Below are 14,096 nucleotides of genomic sequence, written 5' to 3' on the forward strand. Positions count from 1 at the left end.
ATTTATACCTGCCTCTGGAAATTTTCACTACATGCATCCGACCAAGTGGGTATTCACCCACAAAAGCTTATGCTCCAATACATGTGTTAGTCTATAAGGTGCCATAGGACTCTTTGCAGCTTTTACAGATCCAGACTAACACCGCTACCCCCTGATGCTCTGTGACTGCGTCCCTGGCTGACATCGATGTTTGGCTCTAGTGAAGCAGGACCACACCCGGGCAAGTCTCTCATAGTGTACAGCTCTAGCCTCTGCTGCACAACTCCCTTGCAGAACTGGTCCACCAGGCACCTTCACTAACTGTCTATTTAGCATATGGTAAAAGACTCTTCTCTTCCAATAAGCCTCTCCCTGACCATCTGGGGCCCTCTCTCATGTTTCTGGTGTCTCCTCTATTAGTACCAAATACCTTTTGTCAAATGGTTTGCCTTGATGGTCACTATTATTCCATCTTTGTCAGTTTCCTTGGCTCTGTTCTTTAACAGATTTTATTTGTTTTAGAGGTTTGCTACTTCATTTTAGTCTAAGATGCATTTGACCTGTGCAAGGCACCCTATACCTGAATTAGTAAATAAATATATAATCAATTGGTCCAACGTTTGAAAGACTGAATAGGCCCCTGAGGAAGAAATTCTAAGCACCTCCATCTGCTTTCCTGCCTGCTTGTACGTTTTTCCATCTGTGTCATAGAATCAGCAGTTGTGACGCCTGGTGGCTAAACAAACAGGCCTGAAAGAGAAGGGACAGGTTGAAATGCAGTGACTACATTCCCAACAAACTTTAGGTGTTTTTTTGTAAGTTTCCATATTCTAGTTCAGTGTCTCTTTTTACCTGATGCAATTCACATGTTGAAGTCAGTATGTTTATAAATTTCACTGCAGTCTGTCTCACTACACAACTTTTTTTAAGGCTTCCTGGCATAGTGCTGGAGTTCATGCATTTCTTTCTTTCTTCTTTCCATTTGTTCCTTATTTGTTCTGTCTTCTCCTCCAAGGGAACACTATTGGGACAAAATTTAGTTTCCATAAAACCAAGATTGATTGAAAGGAAAATTACTGGGAAAAATTATTATTATTTTTCTTTTTTTAGAAAATGGAACAGGATTTTCCTTAAAGTAAACGATGTGATCATTCCCACACAAAGCTTGCAACTCATACTCATAACAATTAACTGGAAGAACAAAAATGTGAAATTAAATCAAAATGGAAAAATCTTTGCTTCATCTGTGTAAATATCTGCATTATAATAAGGTGTTGTTAGTAACAAATCAGGAAAAGTGTTTTTTAAAATATATGGGGCCAGATCTTCAACTGGTGTAAATCCATGTAACTTCATTGAAGTCCTTACTCAGTTTTTGAAGTCATTTGGCGTTTTGCCTAAGTAAGGACTTTAGGACTAGGCCCCAAGTCCTTTATTTTTACCTGACCTATAATGCCAGCAATACCAAGGCATTGTGCCCACCATTCTAGAGACTAATTTATGAAATAAGAGTCTGGTTCCTCATCCCTTACTCATCTGAGTAATCCAGTAGAAGCCCATTCTTCCCAAAGAGCAGACTCACTTGAATTCAATGATTATTCAAGGAACTACTCTGGTGAGTAAGGGCTGTAGGGACAGGTCTTACATTCTTGGCGTGGTAGATGGTATGAAATCTTTTAAAAAGATGAGAAAAGAAAAGAGGAATCTCACAGCCTCCTCCTACCCTGCTTGCTGGCTTCATGGCAAATTCTATGGTCCCTAATCAAGTAAAACTAGTCCCATTCATTTTGTGAATGGGCTAGGGACTGAAATTGCTCAAAATTTGAATCTCCTGCTGCTCACTGGAATGGAGGCAGCAGGGAGAGTAGAGAGACAACACAAGATGCTCAGCAATGCAAGCAACCCACTGTCCCCCAGGTTTATTATATTCAGGGGGACCCTCAGTCTGAAGATTAGAATTTTAATATTGTTTCACTTTAAAACAAAAAGAAGTCATATGGGGTTTGTTTGGGCTTTTTTATTATTGGGGATATTTGGAAACCAAAAAAATTTATTTTTCAGAAGTGAGAAGTGAATCTGAGACCTATCAGTGTGGACAGCATGCTTTGTAGGCCAAAGTTCTGTTTTATTATTCTAATAGACAAGGTGGGTGAGATAATATCTTATTTTGGACCGTCTTCTGTTGGTCCAATGGAAGATATTACCTCATCCACCTTGTGTCTCTACTGTCCTTGGACCAAAACAACAACACCACCACCACTGCATACGTTTTATTATTCTGTCAATTCAAACTTCACAAATAATTCTCTGCCTTAGTGAAGAGAGTTTTGTGAGACTTCACCAACTGACAACTCTCTTATGTGCTCAGAAAAGTTAACACTTAGGATAGCACTTTGTAACCTGTGTCAAGCTGGATGGATGTTGCACCATGCATCGGTTCCAATATGACCTGAACGTCAGTCAAAAATACCATGGAACACAGCCCTTGAGTTATGTTTCTCAGGAAGGAAGTTTGCTTTCTTAACAAAAAGGATTTGACCTAATTTTGGACCAAATGATTCAGCAGTTTTTCAGTTTGACTTTGTTTATGCCAAGTAAATGTGTGCTTATCTTAGGATATAATCCTTTTACTGCTACTCCATTTTCTCACAGGGCAATCTGTCAGGAAAGCCTTGTTCATTGGAGCATTTGATTTAATTTTAAGCATTATTTTAATTGAAGAAAGACTATGAATTCAGTATCGGTTCCTTAGGGACTTGAGGCCTGCTCCTGCTCCTTTGAAATTAACTATAAAATTCCCAGAGCCACATCCTTCAAAGGTGTTTAGGCACCTATCTCCCACTGAGTTAGCCACCTAAATACCTTTGAAGATCAGGGCCCCCGTGACTTAAATGGGAGCGGGATTGGGCCTTTGGTAAAAATGTAAGTGTTAACAGATTATAAAACCAGAAATGACCATTGTAATCATCTAGTCTGACCCTCTTGCATAACATTGGGCACAGGACTTCCCAGAATTAATTCCTACGTCAAGTCCAACAGTTGTGGTTGAACTACAGCATATCTTTTAGAAAAACATACAATCTTGATTTAAAGATTTCCAATAATGGAGAATCCATCATGACCCTTGGTAATCCAATCGTTAATTATCTTCATGTTTAGAGTCACTGTTTCCCAGGATACAATTCCCCTTCCTGTAAGTATGGTTTACATTCTTTGTTCCTAGATGTATGATCTTACATTTGGCTATCCTGAAAAACACAATTTGCTTGCGTCCAGTTTACCAAATGATCCAGAACACTGTGTATCAGTGATTATTCCTCTTCATTATTTACTGCCCCCCCAAGTTTTGTGCCATTTGCCAATTTTATCAGTGTTGATTTGGGTTTCTATTTCTTTCATGTATTACATCAGCATCGCTCTGTGATGTTGCACTCCATATGTTTATGGAAATATGCTTATGAGTATAAATATAATATAACTGGAATATGCTTTATGCAAAAGGTCTCTTATAGGGTATTACTACGCTTATAATCTAGTGAATATATTCATCCTGTTTGTATGTATGTCTCTTTTTTATATCTGAAGTTACGAGCATTGGCTCTATGCTAGTATTTGAAGTGTTTGCTGTAGGAAACACATAAGGGAGGTTTGGCCAATATATTGTGAAGGGGCTATTCAAGTAATTTGGACTACTTAACTAACAATGGTCTTTGGGAGATGCCAATCCACATCTGAGCTTTCCTAGGAACATTCAAACGAACATGTAAACAATGGCATTGGCATGCAAAAAGCTGAATCATTCATGAACATGGGACTTGCCCAGGTGGCCACAAACTTCATCTTGTTGCTGTGATTTTGCATAGAAGAACAAAGAGGTTGCCGCCTACAAGAGAGACTATAAAAGGCCCTGGAAGCCTCTCCATTTTGTCTTCAGCTGGCTCAAGAGATGGCTTCTCTACTCCAAAGAGATGCCTGAAACAAACTGGAACAAAGGACTGTAACTACAGGGGTGTGAGTGATTGCTGGACCTAGGCCATAAACTACAGCATTGGTCTGAAAAGGTTTGTACCTGAGATAACATCTAGGATGAGAAGTTATTATTTGTAACTAGATCCTTAGTGTATTAAGTTAGCCTTGCATATTTTGATGTATTTCTGTCTATTACTTGAAACCACTTAAATCGTACTTTTTATACTTAATAAAATCACTTTTGTTTATTATTAACCCAGAGTAAGGGATTAATACCTGGGGGAGCAAACAGCTTTGCATATCTATCAGTGTTCTAGAGGGCGGACAATTTATGAGTTTACCCGGTATAAGCTTTATACATAGTAAAACAGATTTATTTGGGGTTTAGGCTCCCAGAAAGACTGAATACTGGATGCTGGGAAAGTCCCTGTTAATTGAGAAGCCTGTGGGCTGAGTGAATCTTAGTTTCTGTGAACTGCAGTGGGGCTTGGCCCAACTTCTTGGTCTGTGCTGGAGCCGACTGGTGTCTCTGGCTCAGCAAGACAGGATTGGAGAGAAGCATTTTCTGGCAGGAGGGTTTGTTCTCAGTGGTATCCCAGCACATCTAGTGACAGTCTTGAGGGAGATTCTGTGCCCCAACCCATCCCACTGTCTACCTCAGTTTTATTTTGTCTCTTGATCTGTGTCCACATTGTGAGGCTTGAGTGAAAAGCTAAAAACCTTAAGTCATTAAAAATAATGGCTCAGCAGTTTAGATCTGAACAGACGGAGTCCTACTGATTCTGTAGTTCTCTTAAAAAGAAAAGGAGTACTTGTGGCACCTTAGAGACTAACAAATTTATTGGAGCATACAGCTCACTTCATCGGATGCATGTATATAAAATCGTCCTACTGTATTTTCCACTGCATGCATCCGATGAAGTGAGCTGTAGCTCACGAAAGCTTATGCCCAAATAAATTTGTTAGTCTCTAAGGTGCCACAAGTACTCCCTTTTTTTTCTTTTTTTTTTTTTTGGAGGATACAGACTAACACAGCTGCTACTCTGAAACCTGTAGTTCCATTGAGGCTGATTATCAAAGCAGCTGATACAAAATTGCATTGCCCAAGATATAAAGCCCCCAAAACACATCACTTTTTCATATTGCCTGATCAATAAGTATGATTCTAAGCTGCTGAACAAGGACAACAAGTCTTCTGGCTTTGAACCTGCTCTGAGAACTGTTTGTTTAGTGGGGCTAGGGATTAAGTGATTTGTCAGATCGAAGTCAGAGTGCTCAGGAGTTTGTAGGTTCCACCCTTGATAAGAACACAATGCAATGTTGATACAGCCTTACCCAGTCCAAATTAGCCTCCTGCGACGGTTGGCTTTTAGAAGCTCTCCACAAAGGTATTCCCTATGTCATTTAGGAACTTCCTACACTATAAGGACTTACTACACCAATTCTCTTTTTTTTTTTTTTTTTTACAGCTCCACAATCGTGCCCCCTTCCCAGAGATGGCATCACATATGGAAATCTATCTCATAGGAATGACAGTAGGGCATCTAATGAACTTATATCCTTCAGTATGTTAAACTAGAGGCAAGAGCTTGTTTGGTGCTCAGCTGGGAAAGATTTTTAACAAGACCCAAACGTGAACTAGAAGGATGACATTAAGGCCCATTTAGCCAAATACTTGCCTTCATCTCCCTCCCCGCTCCCCCCAAAATGGTAAGGGGAGAGAGCCCCTCACGCAACATCCCAAAGTGATCCAAGAATTGGGCATCCCCACCATTCTCTAGTGAATAAAACAGGATCTCTTCCCAATCACCCATCTCAGCAACTGGGAGATGGAGAAGCATCCACAGATGCTATGATGATGGGAACCAGATAGAGAGATCGATCCCAAGTAAGCATGTTGCTACAGTCTGCCTTTGTCAGATGTGGCTGTTTTGTTTGTTTAATTTTGGGGAAATGTAATCTGATTACAGAAGCAGTTTAGAAGGTGCTCAAGCTATTTTTTAAAGAAAATAAATGACACGTGAATGCTTGCTGGAAAGACAGGGGAATTGGGGAGTGGAGGAGTGGGGGGAATAGGAGCTTGGGGTTGCAGTGAGGAGAGGGGAATTATAGGGATGGGTGATAGGGGAGAGGCACTGAAGGGCTCACCTCAGGGACAGGCATTGGACATTAGGGGGAGTTGGAGGGGAGGGAATGTACACTCGGTTTCTGGAGGGTCTCCATTCCCTGCCATCTCATGTGGGATCTAGGAAGCCCCCTCTTCTGCCACCTCATGTAAGAGCTGGGATCCTTGCCCTTCTCTGAATCCCCATGTCTCTGAAAGTGTCTGAGCTCCTCTCCCTGCCCTATATGTGGGCCAGCATCTGGGGAAGCCCTGCCCCTCTGGTTGAGAAGCTGAGAACAGACATGCTGGGAGCATGCATCAAAACCCTATTGCTGAGACTAAGGCAAGGAGTTCAGAATGTACATGCTTGAAGCATATCACAGTCTCCGAAGCACTAGTACTGAGGAGGGGGAATGAGAACACCTTGAGATGAATGGAGCAGTTTGCATGTCTCAGAGGTATTGTTTCAGGGTGCATTCATGTTCATAGGGTGTTCTAATGCAAGTCAGAATTTACTATTGCAATGAATGAGCCATTTCAGAGCCTTCTAGGAATTAAGATTATGCTGTGCTGGGGATCTGGATATAACATAGTATAACATATACATAGTTTCCACGGTATGCATCCGATGAAGTGATCTGTAGCTCACGAAAGCTCATGCTCAAATAAATTGGTTAATCTCTAAGGTGCCACAAGTACTCCTTTTCTTTTTGCGAATACAGACTAACACGGCTGTTACTCTGAAACCAACATAGTAGTTGCAGATGATTAATTCCACATACTATTATAGCAAAGCACTAGCAATAGCTCTGCAACTGCTACTGTGAAGAATGAGAAGACTTTTCTTTTTCAAGGTTGGAGTCATCTTAGTCCGCTAAAATTTGAATGCTAACTTGGTTTTTCTTGAAATTTGGTGTGCCTCGGGGTTTTGGGTTGGGGGAGTGAACTAAATTTGGGGACATATGAGCAAAAGGTTCTCGAGACAACCCACAGAAAAAAGCATTTCTTAAAAGTTCAGAAATACTACCAGCTTTTTTTTGGTGCACACCCTGCTTCTAAAAGTTAATGGCTTGATGGGATGAGGGTGAGCCGAAAATGGTAGTCCAGCCCCTGACTGCCATGTGTTGTGGATGGCGGAGAGGGATGGAGAGAGAGAGAGACACACACACACACACACAGACAGACCACTCTTCTCTCACATGCCTAAAATTACTGTAACCAGACTCTGCCACTAGCCTTCTGGGGAACCTTGGCCAAGTCATGTCACTGCCCTGTGTCTCAGTTTCCCCATCTGTACAACAGGGATAGTTATGTTTCCCTCCATGGTAAAGTTCTCTACAATCTACTGATGAAAAGAGCTAGGTATTATCTTAACTGCAAATCTACATGATAACAATAACTGCTTAAATAATCACTAATTCCTACCAACATCATTCCTCTTACTGTTTAAAAAGCTAGAAAATTCACTTACAAAAAACTTGGGGGTATTTTGTGCCCTTCCAGAATGTGGAGTTCAGCAAAACTTAAACTTCTAAAAAACCAGGAAATGAAGAATTGAGGTATTTCAAACTCAAACTTCCAAAAACCAGGGATAAGGCACATACCCACACAACCTTAATTGTGCCCTCTTAGAGCAATGCTTCAGAAGACCCAGAACATACTCACTCTGCCTTTGAATTGTACTGAACTTGAGCTACTTACATCTGCTCTACACATGAAAATACAGCCTACTCCACAGAAAGACCACGAAATTTAACACATATAACCTCTTCAACCACTTTTTACAGCCCTTCCCCCTAATATGTGCACAGTGTCATCTAAAATTATATACTTTCACTTATCCTTCATTAAACCCACAGACCACACTAATCTCCCCCCAATCTACTAACAATCCCCACAGCAAGACGACCCCTATGCCCCGCTACTCACACAACCTACTCCATGCAGCACTGAACGAGTCATACTGGATCTCTCAAGGTACCCATGCACCTTTTCCATTTGATCACACACATCCCACAAGGGGGACAGCCCCCACATCACCTCAAATCACAGCTCTGCCAACCTGCTCCAGCTAATCCCTCCCTGATTCAATATGGCTACACCTAACATAGTGAATGCATCTGGATTGCATGCAGACAATTCCCAGTGGCCATTGCCAGCCCCAGGGGGTCAGAGTTAAGGTTACCAGGGCATTTACTTAAACTCTGTATTTCCTGGTATTCAAAAGTTTATACTCAATTGCTGAACTCAATGTTCTGCAAGGGCATGAGACACCACTGGGCAATCTTAGCTCTATAGTAATGTTTTTTGTCAGTGAACAACATCACATACTAAAAAGAAGAAAAGCATCAAAAAGCACTTTTAATTGAGTCATTGTGACAATCACATCCTTAAATTGGGTAACTGTGTGATCTTGTTGTTATGACTTTGCCATTCTTCATACCCTCCCCCACCTCTCCCTAATGTTTCTTACCATCACTTGCTGCAACTTGGTTGGTAAGATCTTGGGAGCAGGGTTTATTTTTACTAGCTGTTCTGTAAAGCTATCAGAACACTTCTGGTCTGGGCACTGTAAAAAGTAATAAAAGAAATGATGAACAACACTGTGGTGCTCCAACAAATTGGAGGGTGTGCATGGAGGTACAACAGAGAGAATTGCAGAAGACAGGAAGTGTATTTTATCAGCTTTCCGTTCCCCTTCATTAGCCTCACAGCTCCCCATCACCACACAAAAGGCATTTTAGGCAGCAGTGACATGGTTAAAACACTAAGAACCCTGTGCTTATTTAAACATGCAGAGCAAAAACTAACTCCTGACATGGTCAGAAGCTGGGCTGGATCTGATCAGAGGTGATTTCTCTTAGAGCCAGATGGAGGGCGTTCCCTCCATTTTTCGCTTATAAACTGAAACAAGTCATAATCCAAGAAAAGCCTTTTAGTAGAGTACAAAACTCTTACATGCCAAAGGAATTCAAAATGGAATTCATATAAGTTTAAACAGTCTAGGGATTTTTCTTTTATCCCCAAAATTTTCTCATGAAAAAGTGAGGAGGGGAACCATATTTATTTTGGGCTATGGAATGGACCAGAAGAGGGGAAAAGATAATTCAGGCTGTAGTACCGCACAAAGCTGCCTGTCCAAAAAGCAAATGTTTCATGTATTTCCATACATTTTTATAACTGTTAACTTAACTGAATAAACAAAACAGCAGAAGCTGTGACACTAATACAGAGCACAGCAAGTCTCTCGGAGGAAAAATAGCTGATACAAATTCCTGATAAGATTTTTCATCTTAATCCTTGGAATGAGGGAGTCGGTTATGTATATTAGTGTAACTCAGGTCAGGTCATTCTCAAAGCCTTTAGTGCTGCTTTATGATTGAATGATGTTTATTTGGCCCTTTCATTATCTGCATTTCTTCACTGTTTTAGCATTCACCTAGTATATTTAAAAAGATATACAGTACTGGGTGCTAGAATCATTCCAAAACCCATATTGCCAAAGAAAACAACAATTTACAACTTTCATCCAAAGCTCTTTACAAACTACACAGGAAACATATTCACCTACCATGGAAATGCAGCTCTCTCTGCCATGAATTATACGACACAAATGCTTTTAACAGCACATGGTAACAATTCTCAACAGTTGAAGACAATCATTCCTGTGACTGCAGACATTTAGCTCCCCAGATCTATTATTACTGCATCACCCAGCAACGTCACCCAGTCTCCATTTTGACCATGTGCTTCCTTGCTTTGGAAGGCAGCGTTTTAGGATGTCTGCATGTCCTGTTTTTAAATCATATTCAGCTTTGGACCTCTTCAGACCATGCAGCGTTTCTTTGAACCCAGTTTCTTCCCAACAACTGAATTTTATTTTCAGTACAAATATATATCAAATTACTGGCTGATGAACCACCACATACAGGAGTGAGAGACACTCCTGAGGTCACTCCTCTGCCTGCAGAGTCTACTTTCCATGATTAGGAAATGAAGTGTACTCCTGGGAGAATTCTGCACCAAAAAATTAAAAATTCTGCATACAATATTTTAAAATTCTGCATATTTTATTTGTCAAAATTACGCAATATCATCACGCTGGTTTCAATTATTTTGATAAATTATTTAAACTACAATAAAATGGATGGAGAGTGGGGCTGGGGAGCATTGGAAGAAATCCCCAAGCCCCTTCTAACAGTAATGTAACTAGTACTGACCCTTTACTTCTAGTCATTAGTTAACAAATAGATGCAGCCATACGCTCAGTGTTATATCATACACAACTGAAGAGCAAATGAGGGCCGGGAACTCAGGCACACAAATTTATACTGGCTACTGACCATCTCCAGAAAGGTCAGTAGCAAACAGTTCATGAAGCATATTTTGATAGGAAATTTTTTCAGTCCAAAAATTTAGACCAGTTCTAATCACTAAAGCACCATAAGCATTTATAAAGCCACACTGTCCTTTGCAATAAGGCTCCTTTACACCACTTTGGCAATTAAAGGAGCCTTAAAATTTTTATACCTGTGTAACCCTTCTGCCCGTCAGAGTTGGCAGCAACAAGGGCCGGGTTCAATATCTAGGGGATCCATTCCAATAACACAATGCAAACCGGCTCGAGCCCCCACCCAGTGACCTGGGACAAATATATACCACCCCCGCTGAGCGCCTCCTAGAGGCAATACTTCCCCTCTCGCAAGCACATAGTCTGAGTGTAGCAAAAAGCCTTTTAATAACAGAGAGAAACAATGTGGCATTATGTTGGGGAAACACCACCAACAGGATTCATAACACAACCCATGAGCAAAAAACCCACCCCAAGCAAATTGGGGCATGCCCCCTTCCCTTTGGTTCTTCAGTCCAGCAACCCCAAATCACCCAAAGTCCCAAAAGTCCAATGACCCAAAAGTCTCTGTCCCTGGTCAGGGCAGCCCCAGAGTTCGAAAGTTTATCTGTGGAGCTTTACCTCCCAACCTGCGTGGAGATGGGACGGGGGTAAGAGGCACCTTACATGATCTGAAGCTGACCGCCCCACAGCTCCATAGGCCTCCGCTCCGCCAGCCGCCCCACAAACTCCTTCGCTCAGCTCCGCAGCCCACAAGCAGCTCCCACCGTCCTACAAACTGCTCCACCAGCCTGTCCACAAGGCACTCCAGCCGTCCCGCAAACTGCTCCACAATATATCTTCAGGCTCCCCTACTACTTAACACAACGCTCAGTGATTTTAGCTCTTAGTCAGTTCAGCTCTTTGGTGAATTCAGCTTGTAGTAGGGGAGCCTCAGTGCTGGTGCACCATTAGCCCAAAGCGAGCTCAGCAGCCTGTAACTAGACTCCTAATGGAATCAAAATTAGCTCTGATATTCCACAGTGGAGAGAGGAGGAAGTGCAATTAGCATGTAAGGCCCTCACCAAGAGACCCATGCCACCAAGTATTAATACTTGTCCCCAGCCTCTCTCAATTCACAGAGTTTTGGAACCCATGACCCTTGCCTAGCAAGTGCTACTTAGTTGATGGTGAGTCCCCCCATCATAACAAAAGGCCAAGTACAGTTCCAAGCACAGTTCCCATAGTCAGGGTCATAACAATTTATTCTTCCTGCCCCAATAACAGAGACACTGGGGATCCCACAGCAGCCAAAGTGACCATTTGGGCAGCTATGGCCTCATTCTAGGTGGGGTGGGTGTGCCTATGCAAATGAGATCAGCCCCTGAAGTTCTTTTCCACAACTTGCCACACCTCACCACCAGATGTCAGGGTGGAGCTCATCCTGACACTGCTTACACCTGTTTTATACTCCTGGGGGAATTCACTAAGAACAATGGAAAATTCACTAAGCAGGCAGGCTGCTACATTCTGCTCTGCCTGAGGGGACAGAGCCTGCCCCGTGCCTACTTCCTCAGAAACACCCCCAAAGCCCTGCGCTTCCACACCAAACATGCTGCAATAGTGAGTGAGAGGGACAGAGTGTGTCTCTCTCACACACATACACGACTGCCCAGCCCTCCCTCTTCATCCCCCCTCCCCCCATACTGATTTATGTCTCTACCAGCTGCTCTGGGTGCCCAGACTGACCTGCCTACAGTGTAGAGGAAGGGCGCATGACTGCTCTTGTGGCTTCCCTTTGCTTCCCCATCAGAAATCATTTTTCTACAGGGAAGCAAAGAAATCTGTGGGGCCATGAATTCTATGCACACGCAGTGATGCACAATTCCCCCAGAAGTAGAAGTGGTATTGTAGCAAAGTGAAGACTCACGGGTGCACAGCCTCCTACTGGTCATCCAGGAATTAGCTCTTTCCAGCCTCAGAGCACCTCCTGCTGGCCGGTGTCTCGCCTGCCTCAGGACCCATGTCCCTCCCAGACCCTGGTGCCTCTTATACTGGGTTTCTGCTCATGGCAGTCCCCAGGCTCTGGGTCTCCCCTCCCAGGGGAACCCCCAACCCTCTATCCCCACCTTGCCTAAGTGGTTACTGCCAGTCATCACCATCTGCCCCCGTTCTCTGGGGCAGACTGCAGTGTAATGGCCTCTCATCATTTGCAAGGGGGGTTGGACCAGCTGCCTCTGCCTAACCCCGGGCTGCACCTCTGCAACCCCAGTACCTGCTTTGGCCTTTAACAAGGCCTGCAGCCTGGGCGTTTACCAGGCTGGAGCACCCCAGCTCCTCTTGTCTTTCCCCAGCCCTGCTCTGCTTCCAGTACCCTGTCTCCCAGGCAGCCTGGTCCTTCTCTCTCCATAGCTAGAGAAAGAATTTGTAGCCCCTGGCCTCCAGCCCTCTTATCAGGGCCTGCTGGGCACTGATTGAGCTGGCCATAGCTCTGGTCAGCTACTCAGTCAGCTTCCCCAGGCTGTTCTCACTCACCTTATTTTAGGATTGAGACAATGAACTGTTCATCATGAATAGTAAACTAACAGAATGAATAACTCTTTCTATATCTTAACTTCAAAGCCTCTGTCTCCTCCATGTACATTAATCAGAACCAAATCACTACTGAGGAGGCTCTCTCTTAAAGGGTATGTCTACGTTGCAATGTAAGCCCAAGGTTAGTGGGACTTAAGTCAGCAGACCCAGGGTTTGAGAACCCATGGCTTGAGCATCTACATTCATGGCCAACCCTAGGTTAAGAAGTTTTTAACCCAGGGCTCTGGCATCTAAACTGCAGTATGAAGACCCGAGTGCATCCAACTGTATCCCAGACTTCCTACAGAACTCTTGAAAAGTTGTGCTAGCCCTTTGACTGTGGTGCCCTGTGGGAAAACTTGACTGTCCATACCATCCGTTATAGGAAGTAACATGCCAACACATCCTGCTGAGCCGTCATTTTGGCATGTATACTCCCAGCAACTGGAACCAGCAACATGGAGGAGCTGCCATTTCAAGAACTTCTTGAGCGTGGCCTTTGGCTCCTGTTTCAGAATGCAGGCAGAGCTTCCATGAGATACTGGTAAGCAGTTTGGTGGCATTTTCCTACCCACTGTAGGCACCTGACAGAGCTAATGACGGAGGAGGAGGAGGACATAGACATGGCAGACTTGAACTGGCTGATGCTGCTCATAAAACTCGGTATAGCTGCTGATGCCCTCTACCTACTCCAGCACTTCTGGACCAGGGCAACAAGCACAGACTGGTGGGAAGTGGAATGACCCAGCCCCAGCCTGCTCTGCTCCCCTGGCTCCCAGGCTTGGGGAAAGTGGGGAACTGCCCCACAGCACTCACCGGTGGTGTGGCTAGGAGCAGAGCAGGCTGGGGCCAGGTCGCTCTACTTACCAGCGAGGGCAGGCCCGACCGCTTCTGGAGTCCTCAGGGGAGTGGAGGCGGAGTTGGGGCAGAGCAGGAGCAGGGACTTTGGGGAGGGGGCTTTGGGAAAGGGGTGGGAAGAGGCAGAGCTGGGGCTGGAGCAGCACCAGGAAATGTGGTGCCCCATATTTCCTGGTGCCCTACGCAGCTGCATGCTTTGTGTATGGGTAAGGACAGCCATGCTCCCACCCCCTTTCCTTTCCCTTCCTTCCAAGTTTGCTCTGCACTTGAAGCCAGGGCCCA

The sequence above is a fragment of the Eretmochelys imbricata genome, chromosome 5, assembly GCF_965152235.1.
Source record: "Eretmochelys imbricata isolate rEreImb1 chromosome 5, rEreImb1.hap1, whole genome shotgun sequence".
Taxonomy (NCBI): Eukaryota; Metazoa; Chordata; order Testudines; family Cheloniidae; genus Eretmochelys; species Eretmochelys imbricata.